We start from the raw sequence: 17,538 nt of genomic DNA on the forward strand, positions 1-17,538 counted from the left end.
CATTCCTTTTTTCCTAAATATTATAGTTCCTTTTAGAAGACAGATGACTTCTCTTGAGCATTATAAACTTAGAACTCTGCTTTGCTAGATGCATTTTCATCAAAGTATTTTTCCATGACTTTTATAGTCATGGTGCAAAGGAGTGGAAGGAAGAACACTGACATCTATTCATTGCTTGTTCAGTGCCAAGTATCATCTTAGACACTTTTATATTTGTACTTGTTGAGTACAAATATACATTCAGGCCATTTTACATATGAAGAAAGTGAGGCTAGGAATGAATAACTATATTTCTTATAGCCTTTACAACAAATACTGGAATTAAATTTCAAGTCCAAATCATTTCACTTCAAATGCTATGGTATTTTATAGCATCAGCCTAAAATTTTTTTTTAAATATTTATTTATTTATACATACAAGAACTGGGGTACAGGCCAGAGGGGTGGGGGGTGAGAGGATTCACCAGAGTGGGGAACAGAACAGGCAGATTGACTGAAATACACTGCTGAGGGGAGCAGCAGGCGAGTCAGGGGAGGTCTGCTGCGCCATGTGGGTAGCTCCCTGGCTGGGGATTGAACTCATGTTGCAGTGGCTGTAGATAGCTTCATAGGTTGTGTCTTAACCCCTTGTGCCACCAGGGAGGCCCTCAGCCTAAAATTTTTGTTGATATTTATGCAAAGTAAGAGGACTAGAATATTTGAACTCATTATGCCTAATAGTAGATCGAGTATATTGAAGGAGTGAAGTATAAAAGGACACAGAGAGGTACCCACTACCCTAACAGTTGGACTATTTAAAATGATTTCAATTATGCAAATAAATGAAACACCATTTTAATAGGCTACATTACTAAAACTTTTATTGTTATAAGAAAATGATCTTTTAAACAAAAAAAAACCAAGCTTTGTAAAATATCCTTGCATTTATAGGCATATGAGAGGTAATACTGAAATATTTAGCACTTTGGATGCCTCCTTATCAACCTAGAATTGAGGATAAGTAAATGAATATGAGCTCTGGAGAGCAATTCTAACTGTGACCTACCTCAAGGCTTTGGTTATCAATGTGTTCAAAAAGTAGGATGTCCAGGCCAATGATAAGCTTCTCTTTGCCCAGAGGAGAAACAGCTTTACACAGGTAATCTACATTTCAGGAGTATGAAGTCATGATACAGTTAAGGATGAAAACATGAAATGAGCAATGTTTCTAACTTTTTGCAATGTTTTCTCATTGAGGAGGTAGACGAAGAAGGGAACTAACATTTGTTGAGTACAACAATCTACTGTAAAAGGATGTTCTGGACTTAGAGGGTTAATATTTTAAATAGAGGGTCAAGTCGTTTTCAGGCTTGGCTCATTCATTATTGCCAACTGCTACACTCTTTCTCACGATGGAGGAAAATTTGTCAAGAAAAACATCATTTTGGGCCTCCCTGGTGGCGCAGGTGGTTGAGCGCTGCACTGTGAAGCTGTCTGCAGCCTCTGCAGTGCGGGTTCCATCCTGGCCAGCCGGTGAGATGCCCACATGGTGAGCAGACTTCTTCTGTCTCACCCACTGCTCCCCTCAGCTGTGTATTTTGTCAGTCTGCTTGTTCTGTTCCCCGCTCTGTCTCTGGTGAATCCTCTCAACCTCCTGTGCATCTGGCCTGTACCCCTGTTCTTGTATAAATAAATAAATCTTTCAAAAAAGAACACATAATCTTATTTATAGCTTTTATTAACCTCTTCTTAGACCCTGAGGCTAGAAACCACCTATAGATTGAGGGGTGTGGCTTCTACACAGATACACTTACAGAGACCTGCATTTATAACAGTGTTGGAAACTCCAGGAGTGGACAGAAAGGCAGATAATAGTCTCAAATGCCATTAGAGTGGACAATGTTTGGGATACATTCTCACTCTCTTTTTTGAGCAGTATTATTTAGTTATGATTAACATATTTAAAGCCCAACTTGATAGGCTTTTGCCTAAGTATACACCCATGAAACCATCACCTCAGTAAAGAAAAAAAAGAACACATTTTTTTCATTGCCACAATGTCCTCCAGCTCTTAATCCTTCCCTCCCCCAGGCCCTGGTGACTGCTGATCTGCTTTGTGTCACTCTAGATTAGTTTGTATTTCCTATAATTTTACAAAAATGGAAGCCTACAGTATGTTCTCTTTTTAGTTCTGTTTTTTTTTTTTCACTCTGCATAATTATTTTAGGATTCATCTGTGCTTGGTACATATTGGTAATTCCTTCCTTTTTATTGCTATGTAGTATCCCAGGCTAGCTGAACTTGAATACAGCACAACTGTTCATGTATGTGTTAATTCATTTGCTCTTCCTCTTGACTCACCTGACCCTCCTTATCAAAATTATTTGCTCTGATTTGAAATTTCTGATTATGCTATTGGCATTTGCTCAGGTGTCAGGAACACCTGTAGTTTTTGGCTGCCCTATATCCCTGCCATCTTGTTTCTGTTCTTAACGTACCCCCCACCCTGTGTTTTGAACAACTGCATTTCTCCTACTCAATTCGTTTAGTGGATTAGAGGGTGGACACTTATGACCCATGGGCCAATCAGTCTTTTTTTTTTTTCTGACTGAATCTTGGCTTAAGATGAGCTCACATTATAAGAGTATGATGCCAGAGCGGCCAGTGAACTTGAAAAGAAAACTGAGGGAATGAGATTGGCACGCAGACTGAAGTCCAGATGAGACAGAATGACTGTTCTGAGACTCCCTGTATCCAGTTGATGATAAATCCACTTATCCTTTGCTTTCTGCATTTAACTGAGTAGGTGCCCTGCCAACCAACAACCTTGGTTGTGGTAACAGTGATTTCAAGTTAGCCTAACTGGAGCTGATGTTTATGCTGCTGGGGATATTGCTCCCCTATCTTCTGTAAGACTGGAACCAGTAAGAATAGAGCTACAGACATTGCAGTTATCTTTTGACCTAATTGGTTGGAGGATCCAAGGTTGCCAAAGGCAGAACCCAAAGGAGAGAAACCAGACTTTGATGACATTGTGTTGACTGTTGGCTGAGCGGTCCCTGCAGTCTGTACCTCCTGGGTTTCCAGTATGTAAACAAAAAAAGCCCCCTTTTGTATGCTGTTTGAACTGTTGCTCATGTTACTTAAAACAAAAGATGTGATACCATTGCTTTGCATTTATTATCTCATTTAATCTTTACAACATGGCAGGTTATGTTATAATCCTAATTTTACATATGGGGCAACTCTTAGTTAAGTAACTTACCAAAATCTCACAGTAGCAAATCTCACAGATGGCAGGACTCCCATCTAATCCCAACTGATTGCAAAGCTCAACTCCTATGCAATACTGCTTCAGGGCTGACCCCTGACTTGTTTGGTTTTGTGTTTTTGTATTCTTCGTTTTTATAACATGAACTTTAACACTGAAAATTTGTGCCTTCCTTGTTGCTGGATTAAAATTACATTTACAAAGCTTAATTCTACTGTGCTTGTCATCTTTTTCCTCTTTCTCATTTTTAAATTTTCCTCTTTTCCAATATTAAACACCTTAACATATGCCTTAGTGTCTTTTTTCACAGGTCATATCAATCTAAAAGGATCCTAGGGTCATGTTGATTTCAAGCAAGGCAAAGGCAGTTTACTGAAAAATTTACATTTCTGAACTATTAGCTGGAGACTGAAGGGTCACATCTACACATCAATCTGATAAACTTCCCTAAAAGCAAATCACTCGGCCAGATTTCTGAGATGACAGAAGCATAAGGCCATTGCTGCTCCCTCCCCTTTTCTCATTCTTAAAAGGATGAAAAAGGTCAATGATCATTTCAACAAGCCCCTGGGAAAATTGCTAATTGCCACATCCTCCTTCTTAACACGCTTAAGAGGGGAAAAACCGTTACAGCCCTAGCTCCCACTTTTCAACGTGTTTTTTAAAAGGAAGGAATTTAACTCTTAAATGTGTCTTCATGTTGTGTTTTATTTTTCAGGAAGCTCAAATCCACTTGAAATATATTTTATTTGATCAAGAGTCCACCTCCGGTTTTTGGTGTTTTTTTGGTGGACAGAACATCAATCTAGTTAAAGTAGTTAATATCACAAAGTTTAAAAAAGAAAGAAAAATGGTTTAATCCCTACTTAACTTCTTAACAGGCCCTTGTGTGGTGAATTACTGGAATCCTGGAGACTAACACTCCTTAAGCATTTTGTCAGCAACTCGAGAACAACTTCATTTTAAAACAGTGCTTGAAATTATATTTTCTTTAACTGCCAAGACTGAGTTTGTTTCCTGGACTCATTTCCCTTGTAAGGACACATGATGTCACTTTCCTGAACGCATTTTATATTACTCTTGGGCTTTACCAAATATTTCAGATCATTCCAACAAGCCCCTGGGAGCTATTAAGGCTTTATAGTTAAATTCAATATAGCAAAGCTGAAATTTTAAATGTAGACAGGGAAGAAATTTCCCTCTGAAAATTTGTAAGTTGTATGTCTAAGGAGATATTCTAATAATGATTTTGAATAGATGTGGCTCTGTAGAATCTCAGTAGCTAACCTTTAAAATATTGATTACAACAGTATCATTACTCAATAGTATAAAGTTGATTTGCAAATGTTGGGATGGTATAAACTATTTGTAAAAAATAGATTGCTGGCTGCTTTGTTTTCAAAGCAGGTTTTAAAAACAACTTTGACAACACTCTTTTCTCACATCATTTCATTTTTAACAAATGTAAAATAATTTTGTTCAAGCGATAAGAAGGGGGGAGATAGCTGTTTGCTGCCCTTTGCTTGATTTGCTTCTTTCTTATTGCAAGAAAATAGATTTATTATATGTTTAGCCTAGCAAAATAAGGATCAGAGCTAAACAAAAAGTGTTTTCACAAGCAAAGTAATTTCCATAAGAATTTTTAATAATTATTAATAATTGGATGTGACCCAGAAATTCGGAAATGTGGAAAACTGTCATAAATCGATAAAGCTTTGTATCGATGTTGTCCAGAAGAGCGGTTCTCAAACTTCATTATATAAGATATAACAGGATCCTAGAGGACTTGTTAAAACAGTTTGCTGGGCTCTATCCCAGAGTATCTGAGGCACTTGGCCTAGGGAATTTCCAAGAAATTTCTGGGTGATAGTCTGCTGCTGGCTTAGGGACTATTTGAGAACCACTGGTGAAGAACAACTGAAAACCAGCTTAAGTGTCTCTTATCTGGATATGTTTCACATTTGTTTCCCACTCTATGGCGCACTCAAAGGGTGAATCACAGCAAAGATTTTCTTGTTCTATCCCTTTCACTCTCTCTGTCCAAAGTTCAATGCCCTGCAAATTCTTCCCACTCTAAGGTCCGCTTTCCCAAGGCTGGAGAATAAATGCTTAATGATCCAAGAAAGCAGTTTCCCAGACTGTGCTCATTCCATAGATGTGTGTCCCTCAATATTTCCACTTATGTCCCATCTAAACCTATTTTACAGTCAATACATTTTGCGGCATATTTTTTTGGGGAAAGAAAATTACTTCTAATCTCAGAACTTCTAAGAACTTTTAATATGTAAATGTGCATTGTGAATTTCCAGAAGGGAGATAAAATATGTGGCATTTCTCAATTGACTTTGACTTTGGAATGCTTGCTCAATCTTTTTTTCTTCTTGAAGTGCTAGAGACTATTAACTACAGTTTGGGAAATGTCCTAAGTAGTTTTGTAATTTAACTTTATTTTACAAGTTAAAAGTCTGTAATCTAGGAGAAAAAAAACAACTAACATGCCCAAAACAGGATGTCTAAATTTTAAGTCAATTTAGAAAAGTAACTAAATTCATTCACTCACTCACTGTGTACAGCATAGTTTTGTTAATTATAAGCACAATTTAGTAAGTACAACAGATCTCTAGAACTTATTCATCATGTGTAACTAAAATCTTTTTTTTTTTTTTTAAGATTTATTTATTTATTTATACGAGCACTGGGTACAGTCAGAAGCGCGGGAGGGTGAGAGAATTCACCAGAGCCAGAGCGGGGAACAGAACAGGCAGACTGACGAAGTACACTGCTGAGGGGAGCAGCAGGCGCGGCAAGAGAGGTCTGCGCACCATGTGGGACCCTCTCCAGCGGCCTGGGATTGAACTGGTGCTGCAGAGGCTGCAGGCAGCTTCACAGCCCAGCGCTCAACCGCTGTGCCACTAGGGGAGGCCGTGTAACTGGAATCTTATACCCCTTTGAATAGCAACTCCCCCTTTCTCAGCCATTTTTCCCTTCTCTCCCTCTCCCAAAGCCCCCAACAATCATCCTTCTACTATCTGCTTCTGAGTTTGACTATTTGGTACACTTTACAAAATTGGAATCATGAAGCATTATATTTTTTCCTTCAGTAACTGGCTTATTTTATGTAGTATAATGTTCATAAGATCCATTCATGATGTTGGGCCACGCCTTTCGTTTTTGTAGCTGAATAATATTCCATTATATGTATATAACACATTTTCTTTTGTGTGAACTTTCTTGATTCAGTAATTTGCTAAGTGACATAAAGGAAGAACCACGGATTCTAGTCTCTGCTATTCATCAGACCTTTTCTAACCTCACCACCCAAAATGTCCCCACTTCTCCCCTCATCTTCTGTATCATTTCTTCATTGTATTTCTCATAAGTTATTTTATGAATTCCTTAAGTGATTTACACATTTATCTAATGATTTCCTAGCATTAGAATACAGTTCTACAAGGGTAGTACCTTGTCTGTCTTGTTTACCTCTCTATCTGAAGTGCATGAAACAGTGTCCGACATATCGTGTGTGGTCAGTAAATATTTTGTGATGGAAAGAATAAATAGATCAATAAAGTCATCATTTAAATGCTAACTATGAAGTCTTTACTATGATAATAAGATGTAGGAAGAGGTAAAGTGCTCTTTAGCAGTTTTAGATGAGGCAATTAGAACAATCTTCGCATTTCCAATGGAGTAATTCCATCTAATGATGTGAAGGGGGAATTACCCAATATGAAACCCAGGATGCCGTTTTGTAAAGTCATTTCTATTATTATTTTATTATTTACCAAAGGGCCAAAAAAAAAAAAAAGCTAACAAATTTTTAAAAAATAAGGCAAGTATGTGAAAAATGCTTGGTATATAAGTAGGCCTTGTTTAAGTACCATTTTTCTCTAACTTTAAAAAAACCTCTGAACATGATGCTATGTTTTGCTATTTATAAAGTTCTTTGACTTGGACAGATCTAGAAAGCATCATTAACAGTGCTTTTTTAAAAAGCATGCTTGTTCTAAGGAAAGCTTGTGTTATATATGCACATTCTTATATGATAAGCAAGTGTTAAATATGCATAGAGCATAAATGTTGCTAATTTATGGATCCTGGTAATTTTGGAGGCAGGGAAGAAGTCTGAGTGAAATGTGTGATTGTTGGGTATTACAGTAGATACATTCCACTTTGCCCAACAAAATTAGACAAAGAAGTGAGCAGGCCTTACTTAAGGGGGAAAAGGATTCACCCTGAAATCCAAGGGTGTCCCAAAATCCTTAGGATGCAATGTGATTTGAAATTGCATTGAAGATTGATTAAGTCTATTTCCGGATATTAAAATGGAAAAACATTTATCTCTCACTTCACGAGGTCTTTTATGTGGGTTAATTTTTTTTTTCTTCTTTAGGTTGCCTCCATCCGGTCCCCATTCTCTTTCCAATCTTCTCAATGTCTCCCTCTATGGGTTTATGTTTGTTTTCACTTTATGCTTTTATCTTTAGTGAAAAAAAAGTGGGTCAGTATTACTTCGGTTTGTCTTTACTTTCATTCTGCTGTTCATTCCTGAGCTAGCTTTTAGTCTCCGGGAAAGAAGAAAGTAAAAGCTTTTACAGAAACTGGGCCAATCTCTCGGCGGCCCCTTCTTCCAGGAAAACAAAATCTAATGACAATTAGATTGTGCAACAGTAGCTCCTCTCTGTTCTTGTAGCACCTTGAGTTTCCCTTCTCACAAAGCTCAGATTTTATCACAATTGCTTCCTAAATATCTTTCATCCCAGCTAGACTCTTAGTCCTGTGAGGACCTAGCATATTGCCAAAAATAAATAAAAAATTTGGTAGTTACAATGAAAAAATGCTGCCTGCATGAAATGACCTCTACATTGGCACCCCATCCCCCGGCCCCATACACGACAAAGGAGTAAAATTGCAATGATCGATATGTTTACGGGTGTGTGTGTGTGTGTGGGGGGGGTCCTTGCAGATCAACTCTGTAGCAAACCAGTAGGGAGGGAACCGTGGCATTGAAATCTTAATCACATCAATACCTGGTTAACTGAAGCAAGATTTTTGTTTTCTTGGAGGTGGGCAGAGGATGAAGGCGGATTATTCAGACACATTTCTCCCTAGCCCAGGGCCGGGTCCCGCCTACCCTCACTCGCTCGGGGTCTCCTCACCCCTCCCACCCCGCCGCGGTCGCTGCAGAAACCGGGCAGCAGCCCAGACCCAGGCCCGGGGCTCCCGGCTGGGGGTTTCCCGGGATACCCCGCCCCGCCCTCTTGGCCCCGCCCCCGGGCTCCTGGCCCCGCCCCCGGGCTCCTGGCCCCGCCCCCGGCCGCGGCCGCCGCCGGCAGGGGTCGCGCTGCCCCGGCGAGCCGCTCCGGCAGGGTGGGGGAAGCTCGCGCTGCCGGTCGCCTTTCTTCGCCGCCGCTGGTGGGAGCGTTTCAATAAAAGTCTTTTCTCTCGCTCCTCTCCTCCGGGCGCGGGCGGAGGCGTCCACGCAGCCGCCGGGTGAGGACGCGCCGCACACGCAGCGAGCAGCGCGGCCGCCGCGGTCCCCGCGCCCCGCGGTCCGGCCCGGCGAAGACGCGCCCGCGCCCGGCGGCCCCTCGGCCCGCGCCGCCGCCTCAGCCGCCGCCGCCCGCCCTGAGGGGAGCGGGGCCGCCCGCCCGCGGCGGGAGCCATGTTGAGCGGGGCGCTCGGCGACGCGTGAGGGACGCGCGGCGCCCGGCCGGGCCCCGACGAGAGCGGAAGGCGGCCGCGCGGCGAGGCCTGCGCCTGGGAGGCGCCTCGGCGCCCGGCCCGGACCTGCATCCGGTCGCGCGGGCGGCGGCGGAGCCACTTTCCTCGCGCGCCCGCCTCGCCCGGCGCTGCCCCCGCGCTTGCTGGTGAGTTGGCGGCCGCGCGGGGCTTTCCCGGCCGCCGCGGGCTGAGGGGCCGGGCGGGCGCTCGGGAAGGGGCGCCCCGGCGGGCGGGCGGGCGGCTCCGGCCGGGCCGGGAAGTTGAGGGCGCGCGGGGTGCGCGGGGCGCCTCCGGGCTGAGGCGGGTGCGGGCGCCTGACGGGCGCCCGGGTCTCCGGGGCGAGCCGGTCCCCCCGAGGCCGAGGAGGAGGAGGAGGGGAGAGGCGGAAAGTCCCCCGAGACACAAAGGTCCCCTCGGCGGGGGTGGAGCTGCCGGCGCGGGCGGCGCAGCCCCGAGGGGCGCGGGGCCGGGCGGGGGCGCGGAGCGGCGGCCGCGGCGCTCCCCGCTGCCTGGAGACCGGGGTGCGCGCGGGCGGGGGCGCCGCGCCGGCGGGAGGAGCCCGCGCGTGGGGAGCCGCGGAGACAAAGATCGGGATCGGGGCAGCCTCCCGCGGGCGGGGCGCACCCCGGAGTGCTGGTCGGGCGCGGAGGTGGGGGGTGTGGGAAACCTGGGGCCCGGGGTGGGGTGGGGGGGGAGGCCGTGGGGGGCCGCCGGGGCCGTCGGCTCCGCCGCAGTGGCTTTTCTCTGCGTTTGTGCGCCCGGCGCTTTTTTCCTCCCCAACTCGGCTGGAGAGCTCCAGAGTCCCTCCCCCCATCACCCCCTCACTGCCACATTGACTCTCCTACGGGCGCCCCCTCTTTCTCCCCCGACTTTTCACCCACTCCTTTGCGGGTGAGCAGCCTGGTGCCTGCAGCGCAGGGTACGTTGGCTGATGACAGGATGCTGGTGCCGGTTCTGACCCTGAACTGCCTTGAACTCCTCTCTCCTCCACCCACCCTTTCCTTTCTGGGATCTTGCAGTGTCACATGGCCGCTAACAATTAGCTTTTCTTCTGCAGAAATGGCAAAAGCATCTAGTGACACGCCGTCGTGCTGCTCCTTTTATATTCATTTATTCGCCCAAGGCACGTCGTGGGTTATGGTTGGTTACCTCTGTGCTAGCCAGATTCATTTTCCAGATGCCAAAGTGGCTGGTTTGGGTTTGGGTCTTGGCTGTTTGTCGCGCCGGCCAAGTGTGTTCCTGGCATGTCCCTTCTGTCACTTAGGAAATGCTGGACGTGCAGGCGGACAATGCTGTCCTCAAACTTTGCTGGTTCTCTCTCGAGGCTTTGTGCAAGGATTCCCTTCCCAAGGGCTTGTGTGAGTCAGAGGAACACATCGGAGTTACTGTGTTTGGGATTTAGTTTGCTGTCCACTGGGCAGAAGAAAATGAATGGGCTTTTAAGACTTCTGATGTCTGGAGTGAAGGAAAGAAGCCGCCCATGAAGCAAGGAATCAGGTTGAAGCAGATGTTAAGGGAAATAAAAATTGCTAGCGGTCATACTGGCTTTTTGTGTTTTTGTGAGACTGGATAGTTGACTTATTTAATTAAAGAGTGGGATGTTGTTTTGTTAATGAAGTCATTTCACTCTTTGTAATCCTGACCGCTTGCTGCCATACAATGGGTCAGAACAAAAGGAAAATGTGACTGTTTTAAGGATTTTTTTTTTTTTTTTTTTTTTTGGTGGTGGTTATGAGAAAGAATCATAGAGTAGAACTAGTGTTATCCTTTTATCTGGTAAACTATCTCTTAGGCCAGATACACTAACAGTTTGAATACTGGGCTTCCAAGAAAGAAACGGAGTCTTTGAATTTAAGCTGTTTAAAAATAACTCTGCAAATATAACCTAACTGATTTTTCACAGCAAAAGTAAAAACCCATTGAAATGAATGGAAAGAAAATAAAAATAAAGCTGGTTTGATGTGGAATCGTTACTCTTGATAGCATTGTAACAGCATTTTGCTGCTTGCTGTCATTAAAGTGTTAACATTAAAATTTGTGAAAGGGAGATCAGTTTAGGGACCAGTCTCTGAATTGTGGGACTCCTTAACCCTCATCACTTTTAACACATAGTTCAGATATCCTGGTGATATTTACAGGTCAATCATTAACAGTCTTTTACATAAACTATTTATACGGAGGCTACCCTGGTTCTTTTTCCTGCATATTTGCTAATAATAATTAGATAATAAAAATTTAATTCTCATTGGGAGAAAAACCTACCGAAAGTTAACAAAGATTTCTGGTTGGTGGGATTTTGGCTGTATTTTTCAAATTTCACATTACTTTTACTCTCAGAGAAAAGTATATGAAGAATTTGTCTTACTTATCCTAATTAGTTACTAAACATTGCTTCTATAAAATGTATATTTTATTGCCATCCTTGGATTTGGGCCCAAATTTAGACTGTTTGTTATTTGAAATAAAGGTATGGTCACCATCTGGTGTTTGACACAGATAGTTTTGTATTCCAGCTGTCTTGTCCTGTGCAAACTTGTCAGTGGCTTTACAGAAAATAGGAAAATTTTATTTGCTGTCTATCACAGAATAGCTGTGTTGACTAAGCAGATTTTAATGTAGTTTTCCGATACTGGCTCATTCCTACAGTGATGGTGGAAAGAGATGGCGTGTAAAGTAATTTACTCTGTCAAGGCTTTAACCCCTTATATTTAGCAATGTTTCCCTCCTTTCTCTTCATTGGGGAAATGGTATTAACTAAATTAAAAAAATATATCACTATATTTAGCTGCAAGTATTTTACTGTGAACAGTGGAAGCTGTAATAACATTCAAAAGTGAAGACTATGGTGTTCCTTAATATTTTTTTAAAAATCTGTGAATACAAAATTTTTGTGCTGATATTTTCTTTGTTGTTGTCTAACAGTGCTGAATATTTATGAGACGTCATACATTATACTTGATTCTTTATTACTGTTCTGTAGTCTTTATAAAAACTACAGCATCATGTCAGTGGCATTCTTTTATATAGATTTTGTACTTTAATGGTGGATAATTACCTAGTGAATTTACTGTTGTGTTGTTTAAAAAAGGGGGGCATTGTAGGTTAAACCTGCCTTATAGAAATATTCTTTATTTTATCAATTTTTAAAAATTGCCTCTTTTAAATACCTGTAAAAGTTCTTTGAATTTTGAATGTGATTTTTGCTTAAACTTTTAAAAGAAAGTTATTTATAAGCATGTTTTAGAAACTGATAGAGCATTTTGTGTCTTAAATGCAAAAGATAAATAGCAAATATATGGCATTTAAAAATATGATATGCTTTATTGAGTATTTGTGAGGTTAATTAAAAAAACTGCCTACAGTAGAAAACCTAGACTAGCTCACAGTATTCATCCTGTAATGTTGGAAATTTCAACTGTAGATTATCTATCAGACAGGATTTTCCCACTCTTTTTTAAAATTTCTGAGGTATTTACAATATTAAGCCAATGTCATTAGCAGATTCTTTGTCATTATTTTGCTTCCAGGCTTTTAAGGTGGTACTTCCTTTGATAGCTTCCAATATTCACCTGGAATGAGAAATTGCCAAGGGCGAGAAAAATGTATTGACGTTATCTCAGTGTAGTTTACCTTTCCTCTTTCTGTTGTCCAACTTGGAGAATCAATAGACATCTACCAGGAAATCTGATAGGTGGGGTACTTTTATAAATAATAATATTATATTCTACAGTTACATGTGATACTGATACTGTATTTGAGGAGGTGGATTTATAGATCCATGGCATATTGACTGGAATTAAAATTATCCTGCTCTCCAAAGTTTCCTTTTAAATATGATAGAAATTAACTTTAGTTAATTGCTGCTTTTGCGAGGCATTGTGCTAAGTGTTATTTTATCACATCATCCTAAAAGCCCATCATGCAGGGATTGTGCCCATTTTTCAAATGAGGCTTTGGGTCAAGTATTTGTTACTAGGGTCCTACCTCTAAATTGAAGGTGAGATTCCAGTTATGGCATTCGCACCACTGACATACTGTCTTCTTGGAGATGTGATGTTGAAGTGTGTGTTAAGTGTCTACTGTAGAGAGATCTAAATTTTTATTTTTGTTTATTAATAAATTTTGATTTAAATTCCACTGCATTAGTTTTGCAACGTTAAAAAGAACTATATAAAAATATAAGAAAGGACAAATTTCTAGCTTGATGAAATGAATGAAAATCTGGGTATTTTAAAGACATTAAAACATTTGTGTATTTTTGATTATGGGTTTGTCAGAATTCTTTTGCATAAAGTAAAATGAACATGGGTTCTGAATAGCAAAATAGTGTATACTTCACCTTGTGATACAAGTGTGTATTTACTTTTATTTTTACTTATAGCTTTGCTTGTTAATATGGATTTTATGGGTTAAAAATTACTTCAGCATATATGCCATAAAAGGGAAGATAGCCCAGATGCAAGCCTTGTAGGTTGCTTTAGTATTGGGTGAAAATTTTGCCCTAAGGTGGATAAATTTTACATCTGTATCTATACATAATAGTTTTTGGTTTTGGTATTGATTGTTTTCAGTAAGTGTAAATTTCCATCTTGTATCTATTGATATGTGACTCTCTACCGCTGAAAAATGGACATAGACCATTACCAAATATAATTCTGGTAATTATTTTTTATACTGAAAATAGATCTTTATGATAAAAATTGCAAATTAGTATTATTAATATGTTTTATCTCATTCACATTTAAAGGACAGAAAATCTTATTGTCTTGATTTGAGGTAGTCCATTAAAGTGAAAAACAATGAAAGCTTTGCTTTCTTTTGTTGCCTCAAAGTTAATTTTTAAAATTAACTTTTTAATGGCTTATTCTTATTTCCTTTTATGTGTTTATTAGTGTAAATTCTTTCAAGAGTATTCTAAATTTTGTATGGATATTTGTATGCAGTGGGAAAGGGACCCTAGAATAATTTTTATTTCACTATAGTCTAACTCACTATGGTCTCCTCAAATTATATTTTCAGTCCTGCTATTCTTAAAATAGATGATTAATATTTGTTATTAATGTATGTTAATGTTCAATAATATAAACAAAGGTTGATCACAATTGATTTTAATATTTGTGGAAAAAAATCAAGCTATAACACTGTAGCGCTTGTGGCTTCAAATTTAGAGTCATTATCTTAAATTAGTTAATATGTTTTAAAGTAAATTTTGAAATATAAGATAATTCCAGTTTTAAATTGCTAATTACTAACTTGTACTGCTACTTTTGGTGGGAAAAGAAGGTTTTTGTTGATTTTAAAGTAAATTTTGTATTTCCTTAAGCGACTTCAGTCCCTTGAACCCGTCTTACTGAATTATTTCTAAAAAATGATCCTTTATTTATGCCTTTATTATACCTAACAATTTTGATTTGTTTTTCATTTTCATTCAGGTGTGTAATCAATAAATACTTTTAAAGTTTTAATGTCCTGGCCATATGTTGATCATTGTACATGTTATAAACATGGAATTTAATGTGGTGGTATTATAATGTGAAATAACAGAAACATTATTTATCTGGAATGTTTCATCCTCCACCCTCTTCTCATATTGTACATGTTCCCTGGGCAGTCTCATCTATATTTAGTACTTTGTTCTTATCACCTATATGCTCATAATCGCCACATCTTTATTTCTAACCCAGACCTCTTTTTCTGAGTTCCTTTTTAGCTGCCTTCCAGATATAGCTTCTTAGTACTCACTTAACCTGAACTGAACTCTTCCATTATTCTTACCTCCATCCCCAGTCACAGTGAATGCACTACTGTCAGTCCAGTTACTTAAACCAAAACTTTGGCAACTTCTTCTGTTTTTCTGTTATACACCCCACTCTTTAGTCCCGTCAGCCACACAAAATCCTATTAATTTTATTTCCTGAATATCTTTATTTTTTAAAATTTATTTATTTATACAAGAACTGGGGTACAGGCCAGATGTGCAGGAGGGTGAGCGGATTCACCAGAGACAGCGGGGAACAGAATAGGCAGATTGATCGAAGTACACTGCCTAGGGGAGCAGCGGGCGAGGCAGGAGAGGTCTGCTGCGCCCTATGGGTTTCTCCCCAGCTTCGAGCTGGTGCTGCAGAGGCTGCGGACAACTTCACAGTGCTGTGCTCAAACCGCTGCACCACTGGGGAGACCCCAACCCTGAATATCTTTAGATTTATCTTTTTTTGTGACACTTTCATATGGCAGAGTTTTGGAATGTTTCATCTGATTTACTTTTTCCAGTTTTGACCAATTTTGATCTAATAATCATTCCTAATATGTGTTACTTCCTTTCCTTTCCTGTTTTCCTTTCCATTCCCTTTCCTTACCACCCATCCATGCATCCATGTTTAAAGTGCCTACGCTACTCTGTGCCAATACCGTAGTAGGTGCTGGAATATGAAGATGAGGAAACTGGTTTGTTGATACAGGGCTGAGACACTTGGAGAAAAAAACCTCTCATTTTTGAGGACTAATGTCACTTCCTCTGAAGTCATTGATACATTCCAGGAGAATTACAGAGATTCTGCTATTTATGCCTACTATAATACTTAATATATTGTATTATAATTAATTATTTACAAATTTGTTCCTGTTTGGCTGACTTTGTGCTCCAGAGGGACAATACATTTTAAATTTGGTATTTCCTCCAAATTACATATTGTTTAATTGAATGAATGAATGAAGTGATAGGGTTAGGAGAAACAACTCCCAGTTAGCAAATTAGATTCATATGGCCTTGAGAGATTAGAATTAATTTTGATATAGTAAAAAATAAAAAGCCATCAAAAGGATCAGAGCACAAGTAGACTGAGAGTAATCTGGAAGAAGTTTGTAGGCTAACTTGGAGGGGAAAAATTTAGCATTATTTGGCCTTTTTAATACATGTGAGTTATATTAACATGTTAGTGAAAGTCCTGGAGAGCAAAGGGATATAGCCTGCATATATCATTATTTTTTAGACAAGTTGGAAATATAAAGCTATAATATTCATATGTAAATAATATACCTGTTTGTAAATGTTCAAAAACACAGTGGTCAATATCAAGAGTAAAATTTAATTGATTAAATTTTATTCTTAGCAAAATCCAGATCATCAGCTGTGTAGTACTAAACTTAAATGCTTTTATTGAATTACAGAATTGTGCTCAGGTGGAATGACGCATTTAATATCATTACTGTTACCCTGATAGTTTATGTATACAGTTGACCAGGAGCTTTATTTTCATTGGGATTACTGTAATTAAATAAAAACTGCTTTATGGTCTACTTTCTAGATTAAAGATATTTTATTGAGGTTTCTTAAACTAAGTTTTAATTATGCCTGTTTTATAGTAGATGCATTATATAAACTAGATTTATTTTAGAATTAGATTATGGCTTGATGATGTCTTGTGAAGATTATTTGAGATATGACATTTCATAATGAATTTTTGCAATATGTGAGATTCGGTGCCTTTTCATCTTTCTCAATGTATAATATGGTCTTGAATATAAAAAAAAATTTACGTCCATTAAATTTTCAAGATAATGATTTATTTATGTACATTTAATCACTTTCAGGAACAGTGGAGTCAGCATTGCATTTTGCTCTATTTTTTTTTTTTTTTTGCCCATAAGTTTGTAAGCACATGTGTGTTCTCTAAATAGTCTTTTTTTTTTAAGATTTATTTTTATTTATTTATTTATACAAGCACTGGGTACAGTCAGAAGCGCAGGAGGGTGAGAGAATTCACCAGAGCCAGAGCGGGGAGCAGAGCAGGCAGAAGGACTGAAGTACACTGCTGAGGGGAGCAGTGGGAGGCAGGAGAGGTCTGCGTGCCATGTGGGACCCTCCCCGGTGGCCGGGGAGCAGCTGGGGATCGAACTGGAGCTGCAGAGGCTGCGGACAGCTTCACAACCCAGCGCTCAACCGCTGCGCCACCGGGGAGACTAAATAGTCTAAATAATAGTCTTATTATTTACATTTTTTGGGAAAAAATCTGCAACTCTTATTTTTATTAATAAAGTTTAGAAGGCTCTATCTTTTCATAAAGACTACTTCTTAGTAACTGCTGAAACCTATTAGAAACAAATAAAAGTTACAGTAAAGTAGCAGGTTAAAAAATCAATATACAGGGCCTCCCGGTGGCGCAGCGGTTGAGCGCTGGGTTGCGAAGCTGCCCGCAGCCTCTGCAGCGCAGGTTCGATCCCCGGCTGCTCCCCGGCCACCAGAGGAGGGTCCCACATGGCGCGCAGTCCTCTCCTGCCGCCTGCTGCTCCCCTCAGCAGTGTACCTCGATCTTTCTGCCTGCTCTGCTCCCCGCTCTGACTCTGGTGAATTCTCTCACCCTCCTGCGCTTCTGACTGTACCCAATGCTTGTATAAATAAATAAAAAATAAATCTTAAAAAAAAAATCAGTATACAGAAATCCCTTGCATTCCTATATGCAAATAATGAATGAGATGAAGAAATTAAGAAAACAGTTCTATTTATAATTGCATCAAAAGAATCAAATACCATACCATACAGTTAAAGGTGTGAAATATCTATATAA

The 17,538-nt window shown here is 40.2% G+C and overlaps 1 protein-coding gene across 2 annotated transcripts in view; it reads left to right on the forward strand.

Annotated features, from left to right (window-relative positions):
• The first annotated feature begins 8,606 nt into the window (after nucleotides 1–8,606).
• The window catches only part of CDK17 (cyclin dependent kinase 17), a 90,002-nt gene continuing 81,070 nt past the window's right edge, over nucleotides 8,607–17,538 (forward strand). Inside the window, exon 1 of one of the 2 annotated variants that reach the window (XM_054696118.1) lies at nucleotides 8,607–8,743. The gene's annotated coding sequence lies outside the window, so the exon portion shown is untranslated. Of the gene's footprint in view, nucleotides 8,744–9,068; nucleotides 9,121–17,538 lie in introns of those variants that run through there. The other variant, XM_054696119.1, reaches the window with a different exon arrangement.

Source organism: Talpa occidentalis, unplaced genomic scaffold (genome assembly GCF_014898055.3).
Source record: "Talpa occidentalis isolate TD23 unplaced genomic scaffold, MPIMG_talOcc4v2.1 talOcc4.16, whole genome shotgun sequence".
Taxonomy (NCBI): domain Eukaryota; kingdom Metazoa; phylum Chordata; class Mammalia; order Eulipotyphla; family Talpidae; genus Talpa; species Talpa occidentalis.